Source organism: Ixodes scapularis, unplaced genomic scaffold (genome assembly GCF_016920785.2).
Source record: "Ixodes scapularis isolate PalLabHiFi unplaced genomic scaffold, ASM1692078v2 PGA_scaffold10__122_contigs__length_95168666, whole genome shotgun sequence".
NCBI classification, from domain to species: Eukaryota; Metazoa; Arthropoda; class Arachnida; order Ixodida; family Ixodidae; genus Ixodes; species Ixodes scapularis.
The window spans coordinates 29,818,739-29,838,944 of NW_024609836.1; positions in this window are offsets into that span (position 1 = coordinate 29,818,739).

A 20,206-nucleotide genomic window follows, 5' to 3' on the forward strand; every position below is an offset into this window, starting at 1 on the left:
CATTTTTAGCAAATTGAATGGTCCCACCTGTCACACTGTTAGCTTTGGAAGTAAACCAATTCACAATACCACCAGTGGCATACATCGTGCCAAGCATTAGTGCCGCATGTGGCACAAAAATGTCCTAACTAGGGAAGCAAACTTAATCGATCATGTTGATAAAAGCACTTAAGTACGGGAGAAATTATCAATCAGAAGTTCACTCGAAAGGGAAGTTTTCTCGCTGAACGAATATGACTTTTTATTGGGCGTTCCGCAATTTAAGGCCGAAGACATTCAATCCGTGATCGGCACAAGAAGCATTTGCTTAGCAGTCGGTCGTGCGTGCTAAAAACAACAAAAACAAAGGTGGATTACAAACGCTATAGATTCGCCTTTGCACGGAGTACTTACACTCTAAGTCGTGTCAACATAAAGCGACTATGGCCCACCTTGCTAGCAGCAATCTTAAAATTTATCTGTGTAGTCGTCGCACCCGTGCACCAACAGAAAGCGTTGCTGCAAGCCCCTCCGCCGTCAACTTTGAGTCGCTGTTGAGTCAGAAGAACTGCTCTATGAGGTTCATATCCAGCCACTGAGCACATACACAAGCACAGGAAATAATACTCGGTTCCAAGTACAAGCGAAGAACCCGGGCCGGAAAGCCCTGAATGCCAAACGCCAAACGACCTGCGTCGGGCGACGGCAACTGACTGCGTAGTACACAGGTTGCGCTCCTTCGACGCCTGCATCGCTGCGGCGGGTGGTCGTAGCGAGTCGTAGCAGATCGTGTCACCTCTATTGCGCGTACCGAAACACTAGAGCCGCGTAATATTCTTGCTGCCGAAGTTTATAAGCCTACGTTCGCGGCCAACGCATGTACACAAAGCCAACGCCCAGCGAACCTATCCCCCTCGTTCTCTTTCGACGACCGGCCGCCAGGGCGGTGACACCGTCGCTGAAACTCCTCAATCGCCAACGAAAATTTCGAAGCGGGCGCAAGGCTTAGCACTGCTGAGAGCTGGAAGACGGTATGTTAGACAGTATCTTGGACAGAAAATGAATTGGGAAGACGGTACATTGGACATGAATTTCTTTCTTGCTTTACTAAACAGCTATTTCGTTGACAAAAACGTATTCTAACTTATTTAAATGTCCTGAATGAATTAAATAAATATTGTAGTAGTTTAAGACACGTTTCCTGGAGGAAGAAAAAGCAACGTTGCTAGCGAAATACTTTCTCGACGGTGGAGGCACTTCAGATGGGCGCAATGCGCTTGTGGGTGGAGCTAAAAGATTGTTCTTAGCTTGCAACCGACTATAGATGGCGCTCGCAACTTTGAAAGAAAGGCTTCACTGCTTTCTGAGCTTCGTCACTCGCTCGGATCCTTCTTTCGCTCGCCGTGATTCGCTGTCTACGTGTTCTGCGGAAAAGCGAACTCACAGACTTTAGTTTTTAGGTTGTGGCCTTCAGCAGGTGACGTGGCAAATCCAGCTCAACGGCCTTGTTGTATCAAATGACAATGAGGTCCTCCCCATCCCCTTTCATCCCACGTGATCGGTCACTCACTCACCTCACCCCCGAACCACTCCTGCGAGTGACGCACGCTTGGCCAGCTTGACCGGCTTGACCGGTCCCCCCCTTCTTCTCTGCCTGTCCGTCACCCCTTTGGGCCCCGCCGTCCTCTTGCGCCTGCTTGGCACACGAGACGACGCAAGACGAACCCTCCACGCACCTCTGGATCCCCGCCGGTCCCCTTTTGTCGCGCACATGGCCGGCGGCGCCTGATTGCGGGGGCCGGGCCCCCTGACCAGTGTCCGGCCGGCGGTGGGCTTCAAAGGGGTTCGGCTCGCAAATAATTGAAATCCGCCGCACTCTCGTCTGCGTCGCAGAGTGAACCCCACCTCGGTCTGGGAATTGAAAAGGGCTGCGGGTTTTAGTCGGGACGGGGATAAGCCCATGTGGTCCGCGGCTCTTACATGCTCTGCTTGGGCCCTCTTGCAGAGAGAGAACCATTCCGCTGATTCATTTTTGTTTGGACTGTTCCGAGTGCAGGTTGTTTTTGCCGAGTTGAATGACCGTCAGCTGTCACTTTTCTCAGCTGGGAGTGCTGCCCTGGGTGTACGTTTTGAAGGGGTTCGTTTTACGGCTCGGTGTACATATTGATGTTGGTTGTTTTTCGTGCATTTATTTCCGAGCAAAATAATACGAGCACATGTTGTCGGCCTAGGAATGCAGCATTATGGTTGTATGTGGGGCCAGGAAACTTGTCTGTCTATCCATACTCTACCACTCCCGCGCGCACGCCTATCACTCGTGCACGAATTCTGAAAACATTTTTAAAGTTAAACTTCGCTGCATTGCAAGCATTATCAGTTCTAATATTTAGGAGCCCACATCTGAAAGTCGGAAGTCGCACACGTCCTATACACACTATAGTATGTATGATGTCAGTGTAGCATTTCTCAGGAATATTTCAAGAGTTGAGGGGGAGGGAGGGGGGTTATTTTGCAATCTTGCAATTTTCACAAACGGTAGATTTTTTTTTTTACATCAATACCCGGGATTGTGTTTTCCGCCATCGATATCATCACTTCACGTCACGGTATGACGCGACCTCATTGTGTCGCGTGACATAATGGCGTCACATGACGTGAGGATGTGACGTTACTACGCTAGTAGTCACGTGACATCTCATAAATAGTTTTAGAGTAGTTGAAGCTGATTGTGTCACTATCCGAGCAGACATTGGCGGTGATTTCTCCACTCTAAGTGCAAGATACATAAAGATACACTGTGTTAGGTGCAAGATTCGTAAGGATATATAATGCGTTGCAGCTGTCGATGTGTCTGTACTATAGATTCACAGGGAAGTTTTCGTTCTTTATACCATCCTAGTGCTTGAAACACGTATTTCAGCTATAGACGCCTTGCAGACGCGCCAGATTACAGCCGCAATTGCTGACCTTCACTAGTCTTATCAAGATGCCGAGCAACTGAAGCGGGCGTTGACGAGCCTCTACAAAGGCCAATGCTGCGAAGAAGTACACAGCAGAATCTAAAATGGCAACAACCTGTCCTGCTGTGGTCATGATGAAGTGAAGTAAACATAATAAGATGGAAACAAAAATTGAAGGTCGGTAATGACGGCGTTCATGCAAAGCTGCGGCAAAGCGTCTATACGCTGCCTGAGACGGCCCCCAGCTGCGGACACTTATGCCGAGTAAACTGTCTTGACTGAATGAACGAACGCATCAGGTACAGTCGCGGACGACATGAAAGAGCCGAGGCGATCGCGTGGCTCCGAACACCGCCAGTCCTATTCAATAAAAAAAAAAAGCAAAAAAAAAAAAAAGCTGCGTTATCATTGAGGTTATTGCGTGAATTAAAGTCTCTGAGGAGGATCCAGTGACTTTAGTGTGAATGGAGTACATTTCAGCGGTCATTTGACTTTTGTCGTGTGCTTGGCCGGCAAACGATTGCTGAGTCAACACCGATAGTAGCGTAGTGCTCGGTGAAATGAAATAAAACTAGCTTATCGCCATTCAGATCGCTCAACCTGCCGACCCGGTGGATTTAGGCACGCTTAATGTGGTCTTTTGGCGAGGAACGCTTCTATAGATGCCTTGCACGTGGCGTCATATGGCACCGTACCAGCCGCCACTGCTCCGTACCATTCATGTGCCCGTACCACCACCCGTACCTTCTGCAGCAAACATTTCGCACCATCGAATATCTTCCTCTGGGCAAGGCTTGCCGAGAAGAAGAAAATCGAGGGTGCCAAATGTATGCTGCGGGAAGGGCTGGCACCGGAGCATGGTCCGGAGCAATGGCGGCTGATAGGAAGCTGAAGCAGCGCCTCAGTGGACTTCCGATACTGCGTTTATTTGCTCTTGCGTGACGCACCGCGACCTGACAATATTATTTTTTTCGTCGGCAACCAATGATTGTAATATGTTTATGAGAATACAAAACAGAATGATACGAAACAAAAATAAGAGTGCACGAAGAAAACAGGAAGTGCGCAAGGGTCCGCCGATAGCAACGTTAGCCGATATAGTGGTCGGTGGTGAGCTTGTTTGCAAACAAACACCAGCGATCAGCCACTGCTGATCTCAAACAGGGAGTGACAACAAAAATAGCTGCTGAAGCCTCGATAATGGTTGAGGTTTCTTCTCGTAGATAGCGCGGCATGCCCCACGCGCTCGCCTCAGCTTCTTGATATCGTGCGCGAGTGTACAAATTATCAGCGCCAGCTTTGGCACCACGTGCCGTGCTGCTGAGCTGAGGCGACTAAAAACCCGTTCGTTCTTGATTTCATGGAACGTGCTGGAAGCTTCTCAGCGGGTGGGCGCGTGCCGGGGTGACGAAGAGAGGGAAATAGAACGTTTCGGGGTGCGGCGCAGCGGCGAGCAACATCTGCTCCTCAGACCCGCGATCCATAACTTTGCTTGACGTCTCGTCTTGGGCTTTTGGTGGCTTTTGCAGGAAGAGGGGGGGGGGGGGGGCGTTTTCGGCGAGGAGGAACCCGTGTTTGCCTGGTTTGCCGTGCGCTAGAAGAGATGACCACTGACCCTTCAAGGTCACGCGATGTGATGGCTTCTTCCCCGGCCACCGGAAGTTGGGCCCTGGGAGGCCCTTTCCAGAAGCTCTGTAGCGGTAAACATTAGTGGGGTATTATTATTCAGAATGAGCGGTTTGGCTAATCGATTCAAGTGTTGTAGGGACATGGCATAAAAGGAAAAACGGGAATCGTGTCTGTCCGTCCTTTTATGTCATGTTTCTATAATATCTGAATAGTGTGATAAGATGTAGAATGACGAAGCACATTGCTTATGTCACATATGTTTTTTTGATATAATGGTAAATAATTTTTTTCTATTATTAAACCGGAGTTGCAAGTAGCGCTCTCTGCGTTGTTCGTCGCCCTTTAACTTGTCCGTCGTCCTTTTAGTGCTTTTATTCTATACAATGGATCACCTACTAGCACAGGGGCCAAACTCTTTCCTGTATTTCCCACGTGTTCGAACCCTCTTCTCCCAAAATGGCTCACGAATCGGGAGTTTTCCTAGATCGCTTCCGCCGTCTGCAACCCTCTTCGCAACCCGCTACGGATTCCAAACTCCACAGGCAACGCAAGCGGCGCGCATGCGCAGTGGTAGTGCCTTTAGATTTTCTTGTTGTTGTTTGTTTAGTACACCGTACGCTAGAGCTTCGCGTTGCTAGTGGGAGCTCGTACCGTCACTTCTAAGCATGAATTCAGCATGCTTCCACTAGGCCCGCAAAGTACGGTCCACTAAAACTTTTTTTTATCGCGAAGAGCGTAGCGTAGCGCAAGAGGAGAAACAGTATACGAAACCTATCTTTCTATAACAGACCTGGCAGTTTTAGTAGGTCGTTTTTTAAAGGTCGGCTACCGCTATGGCCGAGCGCTTCAGGACGCGCATCGAAGTTGCAGCGCGAGCTCCCGCTACAAATAGCGTGGCCTGAAAACATGATCTACTAAAACTCTCTACTGAGTAAAACTCTGATAATTTGAATCAATAAAGGGTTTTAGTAGACCGTTTCAGTATAGGGACTTTTAGCAAACCGTTAGCGTGTTCCGCGTACCGCACCACCGGAGCCTTTGAGTGATACCGTGACCGCGGGGCGCGCGCTTAAAAGCATGCTTCAAAGGCTCACGTAGTGCGGTACGCAGGACACGGCAACGGTTTGCTAAAAGTCCCTACTAAATCAGATAACACTACCCAATACAACGCCGACGCCTTTGCGCATGCGGCGTATCGTTATCGGGGATCGTAATTGGAGGCATCGGAAGGGCCTGCTAAAACTCCCTATTTTAGTAGGTCCTTACCGATGCCTCCGATAACGATACCCCATAACGATACGACGCATGCGGAGCAAAGGCGTCAAAGCAGCATCGGGTGTCGTTATCGGAGCGATCTACTAAAACTCTTTAATAATGTTCCATGCTTCTTTATAGCACCGATTTGTCGGACGCATCTTCTCGTTCACTCTTCAAGCAATAACTCTGTCTTTTGATTTCTTTCTTTATTGAAACCACAAAAGAGAGTGAGAGTTTGACCTCTGTGATTGATGCTAAGAACTCAGTATAGATGGTCCGCCTCTAGCCAACACCGGCTAGGATAATCAAAGCCTTTGAACAGCCTCCTCCGTCTCCTCGTGACGTCAACACGCTCGGATGGCGCCAAGTCAGCGATTGGATCCGAGCTCGACGGCCCTGCGCGTTGGTTGGACACGAGGATAAGCCGAACCCTGACGCATCACTCGTGTCCAATCTGCGCTCGCTCTCACTGTGATGACGTCGAAATGCCATGTGCACAGGCTTTGGATATTCTAAATTGTGTAGCTATTTTTTTAAATACGTAGAGGGGCTGCTTTTGAGGCATACATGATGCTACAAAGCCTGTGATATGAATGAATTGATGCAATGTTGTGTGATATTTGTTGTCATGCGGCCGAGCAACGGACATGCGCTCGTTGCCTTCCAGCGAGCTTTGACAGCGCGTGCGAAGAAGTGTTATCAAAGACAGAAAGCTAGCGCTGCAGTCGGATCACCAACTGCAGTGGTTCTCAACCACTGACGTTTCGCGGACCCTTTGTGAATCGGCGGAGATGATGGAGGCCCCCGTTCGTGGTGAGGGGAAGGGTCAAGTATAGGTCAATTATGATAATTATTTAATAAATGGATATACTAAGGGATAGTGCAAAGTCGACATCTCTCATTTACGTACCCCCAGAAAACTCACCCGAAAATTAAAATGTTTCACCTCAATTAGAAAAAAAAAAAAAAAAATACAACCTTTATTTTCAGGCTTGCTTGATGGGCAGGGCTTCGCGGACTCCAAAGAATCCGCAGATTCACATTTGAGAACCACTGACCTACTAGAGGACGAGGAGATTGAACATATAGGGGGCGCTATGTCCAACTTGTTTTCCACTGAGCGTTGTGTTTACCCAGAACAAGGCCCGTGCATTGGATTCGCGAAGCTGTCGCGACAGTTGGATCTCCTTCCCGGTAGATATCACCTCAGAGGCTAAGTGACTGTACCGGGGGTATGATATATGCAGGCCATAGTTATTCCGATGCCTATCCTTAAGAAAAATAGGCGGATGTTTTTCGGTGGTTATTTATTTCCAAGCATCGGTGTATCTCAGTTATCTGTTTCAGACGGACGCTAAAAGCGGCGATTATGCATTAAAAAGTATCCCGAGAACCATGAGAGTTCAAATTAAAGAAAAAGGGTTTCGAAAAAAAGATGAAAAGAAAGTCCTATAGAGGCAGAAATTTGTGTAGAAATCTGTTTTTTTAAACCGATTGTGTATTTTTAAAGCTAACGGATGTTTATCGGTCTTTTTTGGTATATGCCGATTTTCTGTTCTTGACCCCGAGGGATGCTTATCGGTGTTTCTTGATTCAAACCGGAATATCTACGGCCTAGATATGCAACGATTTTCACGCACAAACTCAAAATAGCAGTAAAAGAATAAAACATATTGAGACTGCACCAGAACTGTGGAAACCCGCGTCGCACGTGCCTATCGGTATAGACCCATCAGAGAAAAAAGCGCCACCTGTCGTACGCAACAGCAACTAGTGGCAGCCGCCATGCTGCAGGATAGTGCGCGCCGCTGCATATACGCTGCGTTGGCCGTAGACGCTGGTCAATTCCTGCCCACGATGCCAACGTACTGCTGCGTACCCCTCTGTAAGCAGAGTGGGTGTCTGGACAGGTCTGGCATTAAGGTACAGAGCGCGACACTGTTAGCGCGAACAAGCGATCGCCAGTTTTCTGTGTTTTTCTCTTTGAACCGAGAGGCTGCCATCAAAGATATCATTGTTTTAGAAAGAGCTCATTTAGGGCTCTAATATAAGGGTTAAATTGTGTGCCCACTAATACTCTTTCCTAATAAAATGCGAAAAGGTGCCGATGTCGTGTTCGCGCTCACAGTGTCGCGATGTGTACGTATTCGTAATTGTACTTGTTATCGGTTGACGGCGGTGTAGCCGCGGAAACGTTTCCCTGCTGAAGTGCAAAAACGGAACAAGAACTGTTCCCACGCTACGCTCCTTGGGTGTTTGAGTCAGGTGTTTTTAATCTCACTTTGTTGCGTTTGGAGGTAGAGTTTTCAAGTTTCAGCTAGTCTGAAGAAATCAAAGCGTCAAATACAAATATAATGTTGCTCGTGGTATCACTTGCGGACGTGACAGCTTCGCGAGCGCCTAGCTTCAGGTATGCGCGAGCTCGCGGTGCTTCAAACTTGCGCGTGTAAATTATATGTTAGGTACGCATGAAGCCATACGACCTGACGCTTTAACCTGCCTGTAGCGCAGACATCTGTGCAGCGCGTGCTTTATGGAAAGCAACATGCGCGCGCTTGCAACTTCTACTTCACTGCAAAATTTGCTGCTCTACATTTCAACTCTAAAATCCCCCTCAAGAAAAAGGGACTCGACATATAAAGTAGGAACTTGCGTCGAATACGTCCTTTACTGGTTAATTTGCGCATTGAAATTTTAAGTCTTCATTCCAAGTAAAAAACGCGATTTGACGAGCGACGAGTCGAGCGACGGCACAAGCGACGAAAGTCGGCTACGAGCGACGAAAATGTTTCACTGTCGCTTGTCGCGTCGCTTGGTTTGGGATTTCTAGAAAACGACGCTCATCGCCTTGGTCGCTCGCTCGTCGCTTTTATGCGGTGTGCTTCATCGCGCGACTGTCCGAGCGACAGCGAAGCGGGACCCCTGCGCCTGTTTCGTCGCACATCCGGAGAGTATACTGGCGACTTCTAACTACAGCCCGTAAATTATAACCCGTTCCTCTCATTTTCTGATGCATACTAACACATGTTTGATGTCTACACATCAAACATGTGTTTGATGTGTCTACTAAGATTACTAAGGTCTTAGTAGACTGTGATTACTAAGGTCTTTGTAGCTACAAAGGCCTTAGTAATTACCTTTTTCTTGCGTAGTTGGCCTTTATAGATGCGGCGACCACGAACCCCTCAACGAGGAAGTTGTAACTTCTGTCGAATTGTCGTTCCGAGTCCGATCGGCTCTTGAAGAAGCGATCTACCTCATCATCTTTAACGGCTGGGAGCTGGGAAAGGTCGTTTACCCAACCCGTGATCGGGGAAACGCTACCTGCAGCCATACAGACGCGAAGGGATCGACGAAACAAGAACGCTACAGTCAAAACAACTATGCCGGCCGCGACGAGGTCCTTCCCAATGGCGCCGGCCGCCCAATGTTGTTGGGTTCGTTCAGCGGATTTTCGCTGTTGCCAGATTTTTTGAAAGGGGCCTATACGCTCGCTGTCGATTTTCGATGCAACGTCAAACTTGACGTGCACGTTTTTTTTTTTCGCAAGTATGTGTCGCGCTTAGCCTCGATTAACGATCACGCTATCGGAGAGCTGGAACGAGAGGCGCCGATGATGAAGGCGCCCGTTTGGGGGGGTTCGCCCGGGCCGGAAGCACTGACGGCGACTTCCGGTCAGTGCGCGACGCGTCGTCGCCGTCGCAACCTCGTTCAGCGTGGCGTGAATCGGCGACCCGTGTTTGACGGCGCGGGCGACGTCCAAACTCCATTTACGAGCGTGACCGATGGTGACTGCATGCGCCGCTCACGTTTGCCTCCGATACTCACACAACAACACGCGCGGGCTCCGGATCTCGGGGCGTGGTCGAGGCATCGACCGGCAAATATATTCAACGTTGCATCGGTCTCGCGAACTCCTGGCAAAAACAAAAAAATAATTAGGACATTTTGCTGCGTGTCGACAACGGCATTTTTGAGAAATGATGATTGGTTGGGTTGGTTGGTTAACCTGGCAATATTCGCAACTCCGACGTTTCATATAGATGGCGGGGCGGTATAGTGCCAAGATGGCGGAAGAGACGGGGATAGATCATCCGCCTGCTCGCTGACGCTGGTCACTGTGGTAAAATTAATATATTTGGCTGCAAATACGAAGCGGCCAGGGCCGGAGCATGTCATGGGTGACGGCGATGTTGACGTGCGTTAGGAAAATGAGTATGTTTGCTTTTTAAAAGATGCGAAGCGGAACACGACAATTCCTGAAGTAATGCGCTCACTTTATCCATTAAAGGCCCGTTCACACTCTTGCGACCGAGTACGACTGAGAGCGACTTCTTAGGACCGGATGCGAGGCAGCGGAGCTGGTCCTAAGAGATCGCAAGAGGCTTAAAAACCGGTCTGGTCTCTCTCGGTCGTACTCGGTTGCAAGAGTGTGAACGGGCCTTAAGACTGCACGGTGCATGAAGGAAGCAGCCCCTTGCCGATATTTCCTGCCACCGTCTCCGCGCGCCGTCCGCACCCCTCGGGTTCTTCCTTCGTCCGCGAGAGTGCGAGCGGCGGGCTGGAGTTGCGAATAGCAAACGCACAGAAAGGACGAACGCCATGACGATGCATTTTTGGCCATTCTTAACATTCTCCATCATATCGTAGTGTTACTTATGGTCACACCTAATGGGAAACGGAGTACAGTCACACGAGAATGCCCAATGAGATTCGAGCAAGAGTGGCGCACAAATTACTTAAAGCTCACCTCGCTTATTGTGGACACCTATACAGCTACACGGTTTAGATTAAAAATAACTATATAAATGCCGTGAAAGCCACGATAATGTGGCTTGTTTAGGCGAGCTATACGGCCATGGGGACATAGTATTTTGGGATAATCGTCACGACACGTCCCATAGTTAACTAAAATGTGGACTGAACCTTTAATTAGTGAAAATAATCAGATGGTTCTAATTAGGAGTAAAATTTAGAAAGACCCGAAGCACGAGAAAAGCACTGGGGTGCCCTAAAGTTACCACTCGCACTCGTGGAACACGCTGGTCCAAAGCTGGCGATGCGAAAACACGGATGGTAACAGGCGGAAAAACCGCGTGGTAGTGTTTTCGCACCCGCCGCCTTGCGCCTGTTACATGAACTTAGCACGCACTCCAAATCTTTCTGAAATGAACTGATTTAGTAAAATACAGTCAGTGCGCAGGGGAGCTAGTGGAAGTTTATCAAGATTACTTTAATCCGAGTTTTCGACGACGCTCACCAAGTGTGTAATAGGAAACATACGTTTTATGTTCACCGATTAAAAAAAAGTTAATTAACTCATTTTAGTTTATTAAACAACTTATCGCGGTAATTAGCCACCTATGATATGTGCCCCTGGCCGTATATCTCACTTGCAGAGACCGGATTAGTGTAGCTTTCACGGATTTTTCGAGAAAAGTCTGAACCCTTTTAAAGAAAAACACCCTATATATCATGGGAAAGGTCACAAACGAAAAGACATGACAGCCTCCATAGTTTCGTACATAACTTGGTTGAACTTACTGGGCTCTTATATTTCCTCACAGAAACATCTCTTTATGCGGCGTTCAACCTGCAACGTCACCTGATGTGCGACAGTAAGGGGACATCCGGAGTGGTCAGGCCCTTTATGGAGACGACGGGGCGCGACGCTTCACCGGTTCTTGTGGGGTCCCTCGTCGGGGGTCTTTGAAGAGACTCGACATGTGACGAGGCCACGGAAAGGTCTCAAGGGGTTAACGTACGCCGCTCTCTGCCACAGCCTTTATGTACGGGAACTACGTCTACTTTTTCTTTTTTTCAGATGTTTACTTTTGTTTACGTCGACGTCGGGGGTTTGGTGACGCGCTGGACTGTCCGTCTTCTCACGGTCTTCTCGTCTTCGACCAGCTGCTACCGGGTTCATTTCGCATTTATGAACTGACTGCACAACGTACTACTCCCCCCCCCCCCCCCCATGAAGGGAGCAAAGATTTTACTATACTCAGATTCACGTTAAGAGTGCGAAACACTCACACCTTCACAGACGCTGCGATCCAACGGAATCAGTCAAGTAGATCCAAAAGTGCACCGTCACGGTGCGTAGAGTAGACATTCTTAATCTTGGAACCAGAACGAACTGTTCGGTTCATCTGTAACCAAAGTTCCTTACAGCCACGCGCAAAATTGACAATGCTCAGTGCACGTGCTGTGCTCCGGCTATTGTTGATTTGGCAATTTCCGTCACCGCTCTAATTGGCCATGAAGACGGAGCCGAATATTTGCCGAGGGATTTATTTATTTATCCACCCTCAAGGTACGAGGTACCTTGAGAGTAAATACACGAACTCAGCTCTGTTACGTCACGGCGCGGTAGTGGCGCGTTGGGCGCACTTCCTGTCTGGGGCTGTGGGCGGAAGTCACCTCGGGACATGGATTCCTGTGTTGTTTAGAAGACACTGGACAAAATCCTGCCTTTTCGTCAAAACACCGCGGTCGCGGTTGTACCAAAAACGTCGAGAAAAGTTCAAAGGTCAGTTTTCATGTGTTTTGTGCCTGCTCGGTTCGTCCGAGAACGTTGATAGGTGCTTTGGAAAATAAAAACCTGACGCCGGCGGACTACAATTGCTTGGGCGGGAAGCACTTTGGGTTGAATTCACGGATACTTGTGGTCGTCAAATTTATTTGTTTTGTTCCAACATGAACGCGGGACAACCGCAAAGTTGTACGGATCACCTGCGCACTACGTTTAGTGCGTCTTCCAGTTGAAACGGCCGCCTGATCGTTCGAACTGCCGTCTGCTCTCGAACGTGTCTGCTTGTTGTCGTCTGCTCGTTCAAACGACAGCGGCCCGTAGACCAAACGTCCGGTCATTGCGATAAAAAGTAAGTGCAGGCCTCGAAAGTCTTTTAGGTTTGAAGATGGGTTGAGGTAAGTATAGGCTCGGTGTAAACAGTAGGTATACAAGGAGATGTTGATCATTGTTACCAGTGGCCATCACAGACTTCGTATGCCTGATTCACTCGGTTCGATTCTACTTGCGATTTTCAGTATCGACGTCGACCATCTCAGCTACGGTCCACACTTTTGCAGCCCGAGCGACGTCGTGACTGAAAATAGCGAGCAGAATATCATCATACGAACCAGGCTTCAGCTCCAATTCTGCGGTGTCCACGCGGAATGAATCGCGGCATGTCGCATTATTTACGCGATGTTTGGCGGTGCAACGTGCCTCGTTAATTTTGCCGAGGCCGCTAAAGTTGTGAGACATTTCCAGGAAGACGGGAAATCAACAATTCTAACGCGAAAAAGAGCACGGGGACTCACACCGACGCCGACAACATCGCCTTCCAATGGTTTGTTTATGGGCGACGGCGAGATTCTTGCCCACACTCCATCGTGCATGCGCGGCGCCGGTGGCGTCCGCTTGGGGCGCTCCGGTTTATTTGTAAGCATGATTTGGTCTATAAATACTATGTACATCCGATCCTCATCCGCAGACTTTGTATCCACGTTCGAACCGCATCCTCATCGTCCTTAACACCTTGCCTTCTCATTTTTTCTTCAAAAAACCTAAATCAAAAATTTTATTTTAAACGGGCAATATCCAATAAAGTAAGACAAAATATTTTCTCAACTGTCAGGTGTCATGTCTCGCTCTAAATCAAAACTTCTTGTCTGAGTCCCACTGACGTGCAGACGCGGAAGTTGATGGAAACGCTTGCAGGATTCACATCGCTTTTATTGCTTTTGTTACTGCCCATCAAGCTATCGTCTGATTCCTAAAAATCTGAAAGGTTGAAAGATTCATTACATAAGCCTGAACATTAATTCATTTAAAAACGAAGGTTTTGTATATCTTTGTCGGCTAAAGTGGACCTCCTTGCCAAAGTCATGTTGTTTTAGCGTGAACGCTCTCAAGCGACTGCTTTTTTTTTCTCTCGGCTAAATGAAGCGTATTTTTTCCTGTACAACAGCAAAACAAACGAGCAAACTACCCAAGGCAAATGGAGCAACAAGGATGGTTTTGCCATCTACCAGAGAGCGCACTAAACAAGCACCTAAACCGAAACGCGAGTCACTCGTGGACGATCTTTACGGCCCGTAGAGGGTGGCACGAGTGAGACTCATTATTAGGAAACAAGTGATTAAATTATTGTATGCGCATCCGATCCACATCCGCAAAATTCAGAACCGCATACGACTCCGAATCTGCGCATTTATGTTATATAATAGAACCAATCGATCTATAAAAAAAAAAAAGTGCCTCTACATTTGTTTGTTTATGTTTGTGCAAGACTTCTTGCATGTACGAATATCGTGAAAGTCATCGTATCTTGTTTTATCGTATTTGTTCTATAAGCCATCCTTCAGACACTTTGTGTCGCTGGAAAGCTCATAGTAGTTATGAGATCGTCCTGGCATTTACGACATTCTGCCCAGATGATACGCTCAAATAGGAAAAAAAAAAAACATTTTCGTCTATATGTTTTTGTAACAACTATTTCAAGTAGACGCGTATTTTAGAAACATGCAAATTATTAAATTACAGACTTTAATAACACATTTTGTCATTCTATTTAGGTCAAACTATAAAAAAGAGTGGGAGCGGAAAGGTGGTCACTCACCGCAGCGAAGTACTCGTATATATACGTGGCAAGACGCTAATAGATCACTGGGAAAATATCACAATATCGAATCATGGCAACACCTCCTATCGGTCGCAGTTTTAAACATGAGTCAGAACTGCGTGGTCCGAACCGCATCTTTATCAACAACTAACCAACTGTCAAAAAAAAAAAAAAAAAAAGCACACACACACACGCACACATTACATTTTATTTGTCGAGGAGGCTTCTTCTGCTTTCCTTTGGCTTGTACTTTGCGTTTTTTGTTTTTTTTGTGCCACAATACTTTTTTTCGCTTTTTCTCTACCAAACTAAAGCACGCCTTTCCAGGACGATTGATGCCCCTGATTTGTTTTTTACTTTTTGTAGAAACAGCTTTTTTAGCGACATAGAATGCTCTAAGCGATCTTTGACGAGAATCAGATCTTTCTTGGCGTAGGGAACAATATTCTTCTTATTGGCCCCTTTCTTTTAAGACAGCAATTTGCTCCCGCCAAACACTCGAAGATGCATTTCATAAGAGCGCTTATTTATTCACTCCACACTCTGCGGTCGCAAACAGTTCTGGACCGCCCCAGCGAAACCGTAGATCTAGAACCGCGTATATCCGCATCCAATCCGCTTCCGCAGCCCCTAGCATCCGCATCCGAGCCGCGATCCGCCAAATCTCGTTCATTTTTATCCGTATACGCCAGTTGACCGCGGATATCCGCGGGTAATTCGCAGATATGCAGGGCTCTCTCTATATAAGCTTATATAGGGGGCTCTCGTCCGACATACATTTCCGGTGTCTCGGTAAAGCGGCTCTATGTTGATAAGGAGGGGAACCGCAAAAAAAAAACAAAAAAACGTGACGTCACGAGTGGTGGTTGTAGTATCTTGTGACGTCACAAGTTTCGTCAAACGACGAAAGGAAAATATGTGTAACAAAATCTGAGCTTCGAAAATTGATTTCCCGATGAAATCTTAGTCATTTTGGTTTGATAACTTAGCAGCGTAATCGAAGGTATATGCAAACTAGCGCGAGGCGTGAAGAACTACGATCGATGATATTAGACAGGAGAGGCCCTTTAAAGTGCCATTGACAACCCCAACATCGATATATATCTTTTTATTAATATTGCAAACGCCTGATAATGATTCCCAGGTATCGCCATAAAAAAATATCAATCTTGAAAACTGCGCATTTCCAGACCAAAAATAAAGGGCCACGATGTGGATAGCAAGCATTCTTTATCTACACGTTTTAAAAATTTCAAACATATAGGTCCAACATTAAACTCGGCCGATTTGTAGTACCAAACCATGTACGGCCCAAAGCGTTTTTACAGATGTTCCCAGCGACCCGAATTTCTAATATAATCATAAATTGTTTTATATCAAGATGAAGACTATTTCGTACTCTATTTATTCGCATATAAAAATTCGGCAGCGACACTTAAGACAGCTTACGTGTAGGAAAGCAAACAGGATTCGTACACGCAGCGCATTCCTACAAGCAGCGCGCCATGTCTTCCTTTTTCACACGGCACCCCGGCGGTGACGTCACACTCCCCCACTGCGCAGGCGCGGCGAACCTCGCCGGCTACGGCTCCTGTGAAGAAGCATTTGCGTTGCTGTGCTTTTCTTTGTGTTTTATTTCTGAGGCGCGTCCGCTTTCCAGCCAGTGGGAATTTATGTGCCGTTTCGCTCAGCCAATGGGTAATTAGGTGCCGTTTTTCGCTGCTACAGACATCAAATAACGCCGGTTTCGCTCCATGAAACAGTTATTGCTTTCGCATTAAAAATATTTTCAGAAAGCATGATTTGAAACGTCCGCCCGAGTCTATGACGTAGTTAGCGAAATGGTGCGCACCTACTATTTGAATGACATCAACCCGGAAGTGTCGTTTAACTCTCTCTCTTTCCTCTCATCGTTCATGGGCAAACAAAAAGTATTTGGGCACACGCACGGGCCACCTGTTCAACCGCGAGTGTATTTCTCGAAACCTTTCTTCGCGTGCAGACGACGCGTTATTTTTAGTGGCTCATCTTCTAGCAGTATTGGTCTAAAACTATTTTTTAAAAGGCAAGGAAAAAACGACGTGTAGCAGCCCTTGGTGAGCGTCGTGAGGGGTGATGTCGCAAAGATGCTGCGTGAGAGGTTATCCAAAAGATTATCCTGCTCCAAAAAAAAAAAAAAAAAAGACAAAAAAAAAAAAAAAAACGCGCCCGAGTTGTTCTTAACATCCCCGTCGTGCGCATCCTTCTCAACGCCCTCAGCACAGCCGCCGGGTGCCGCCATCTTGAAAGTATGAAGAAAAAGCAAGGATACGGCCCATGTTTCGCCATTAAGACTTCTGGTCTCTGATTTTTATTTTTCAAAGGCAGCATTGCAGTGCATTTTACGACAGCCGTCGTAAAAAAAGTATTTTATGAATGGCAAAAATATTTATTACAGACATGGAACTTGCTACACCTATAACGTTTTCAAAAATGCATTCGCCAATTACGTCACACACAAAAAAAAAAGAATAAAAATAAAGAAGTGAGGAGGAGCTCGAATTGGGGGGGGGGGGGGGGGACACAAACTTTGAGGGACCCTTTCGCGCGCCAAAATTTTGTACTTAAAATGGAAAGAATAAAACACGGAGGACAAGCACAGGACAACCACGTTCTTTCATTTAGCACCGACGTTTATTTTGGGCAGAAAAATTGCACCCAGAACAAATTTTGTTTTCCGCGATTATTTTTCTTTGTTTTATTATGTGCAATTAAAGCGTTTAAGACGATAAAAAAAAAACGATCTTGGGGTTGTCAGTGGGCCCTTTACAGGGGGTCATGAAACGTTATTAAGTTGGAATATTCATGACTTTGTAGAGGCGTACTGGTCCTATAGTCTGGCCCAAGTATACTCGCACAGACCGCCACTGATGCAGAAGCTTCTTTGTCATGTTGAAGTTGCGATGATAAAAGGGGACTATTTCTTTGAGTCTTGCCTTCGCAAAGCTTGATGACGTAATTGGGGGATCAAAACCACTCACCTTTCGACAGTGAAGCGCGGCTCGTTGATTAGACACGAGAACTGCGTGAGCACTCGACTTCGGCTTGTAACAGTCAAAAGCTCGATGGACACTCGGGTAGTGGCTCGTGTCCAACCACGGCGGTGATCAGAATAGCCGAACTCTAACAATGCCTGGAGCTCAAGACGCGTTTTCTACTTTGCCAACCCCAGCGTGTGTATATGATTAACGTTGGCAGCATAGGATAGGCACCAGGCCATGTGACCGGTTGTGCTGGCTCCAAGTTGAGGAGATAAACAAGGCTAAGTTTTTTCGAATTTTTTTGGCGACTGCCATTGCCTAGAAATATAAACAGGCAAGTTTTTTTTTTTCAGTTATTAACGTTAGGGAGAGATTCTAAGGATTATTTAGCGAACAGAGAAAAATCGTTTTATGGCTCCTTTAATATCTGACTGATGCAAACGTTATGGGCTTTTAAAGAGACCGTGAAAAGAACTTCGGGCTGGAAGAAATGGAAATTTTACTAATCGCATATTGTTTAGTGCGCTAAAATAAAACTAGTACACGCGGGTAGAAAGGCGAACGCCTGCTTTTCGTTACGAAAATTTTAAAATAAAGTGGCCTATTTTGTACCTCCTTTCCTTCGAAAGCTGTTCGCCTCTTCACCGTGGTGTATCCGCTGTGCCTAAGCACGTCAGCAGAACCCAGCTCACGCAGTGGACAGGAGCAGTGCGTCACTCGGTCGTATGCGCTCGTGAACAATCAATACGTAGACGAACGTTTGGATTCGCGTTCGTGGCCAATGAGTGCCTTGACGGCACTTATCGTAACTTGCGAATGGCAAGTTCCAAAGCGTGCTTAAAAAATGAAAGCCGTTTACAACTCCCTGTAACGCCGAATTAGAGCGCAGCTCTTGAGGAGGAGGAGGGAAGGGTACTGGGGGGTGGGTCAAGTGACCTCGGGGGGCGGGGGGGTCACGTGACCTTGGGGGTCACGTGACCTTGGGGCGTCACGTGACGTCGGGGGGTCACGTGACCTGGGGCCACGTGACGATACCGATGACGTCATCAGTAGCGTCACTGATGACGCCATCAGTGATGATGATGACGATGCGGATGCCGGTGACGTCATCAGTGACGTCACTAATGACGTCATCAGTGATGATGACGATGACGATGCGGATGCCGGTGACGTCATCAGTGACGTCACTGACGACGTCATCAGTGCCTATGACGTCAACGGGGGGTCACGTGACCTCGGGGGGTATCCCCAGGTCACGTGACCCCAGGGGGGGTCACGACCTGGGTAACCATCGTGACCCTCGTGAGGGTAATCCTAGTAACCCTTGTGAGGGCAACTCTCGTGACCCTCGTGAGGGTAACTCTCGTGACCCTCGTAAGGGTAACTCTCATAACCCTCGTGACCCTCGTGAGGGTAACTAACCCTCGTAACCCTCGTGAGGGTTACGAGGGTGAGTAACCCTCGTGAGGGTAACTCTCATAACCCTCGTGACCCTCGTGAGGGTAACCCTCGTGAAGGTTACCCTCACGAGGGTTACTAACCCTCGTAACCCTCAAAAGGGTTACCTTCACGAGGGTTACCCTCACGAGGGTTACTAACCCTCGTAACCCTCGTGAGGGTTACAAGGGTAAGTAACCCTCGTGAGGGTAACACTCGTGAAGGTAACCCTTTTGAGGGTAACTAACCCTCGTAACCCTCGTGAGGGTTACGAGGGTAAGTAACCCTCGTGGCCCTCGTGAGCCTCGTGAGGGTAACCCTCATGAGATTAACCCTCGTAACCCTCGTAACCCTCACGAGGGTTACGAGGGTTGCGGTTACGCCGACGCCGACGCCGACGCCGACGGCGACGCCGCTCAAGCCGGGAACGGGCCCCTAAGAGCTGCGCTCTAAAAGCACGGTGGAAGCTTGGAGTCATCGCATCCGGTGCCCGAGCACGTCACGACCGCGTGATTTCTCAGGGTTAAGGCTAAGGAGGAAGATGTGGAGAGATCATTCCATGGTTAGGGGAGGAAGCAGACTTAAATTCTAGGTTCGGAGCAGACAGTTTGTTTTAATACATTGGTAGGTGGAAGATTGTAAAAAGACGGGCGAAGGCAAAAGAAGACTGGGCGACGTTTGGACCGAACGGTGTTCTTCGAGCAGAAAAACGTTCGGTCGAGGTGTCGTTCACCCGTCTTTTCCCTTAGGCCACTTCCTGGAGTCTTCCCTACACTATAGTCCATTACAACTCAAGAAGGTAGGGCGACGGACAGGAAGGCCAGAAGGAAAAAGCAGATGGAAGTCTGGGGAGAGGAGGAGATTTTTCCTTCTCCTATTCAGAGTTCCGTCTGCTCCTTCCTCCCCAGCCTTCCTTTGCCTCGCTCTACCTTCTTGAGCTGTAATTTACTATAAGGCAGTAAAAGTGACCGGCTTTCATTGTTTTCATAAAACATTTACGATAGCCTGGTTATGATGACGAGGACCTGGGAGCACGAAACACGCTGTGGATGAGCTGGGCACATGGGCGTCCGCAGAACTGTCATCAGGGAAAAGGAGCACACTTATCCCCCCCCCCCCCCCCCCCCCCCGGAATATCCTGGCGGTACCACCATGAAGGTTCGTCATTCGGCATTGGGGAAACAGCTGCTCTGTTCCCCCAATGTGAGTTGTTTCGTCCACAAGGACAGAGAAAGCTACAGCTCTGTTAGCATCGGACATTATTTCCTGTTTTAGCATGTTGCCACAGATGCTG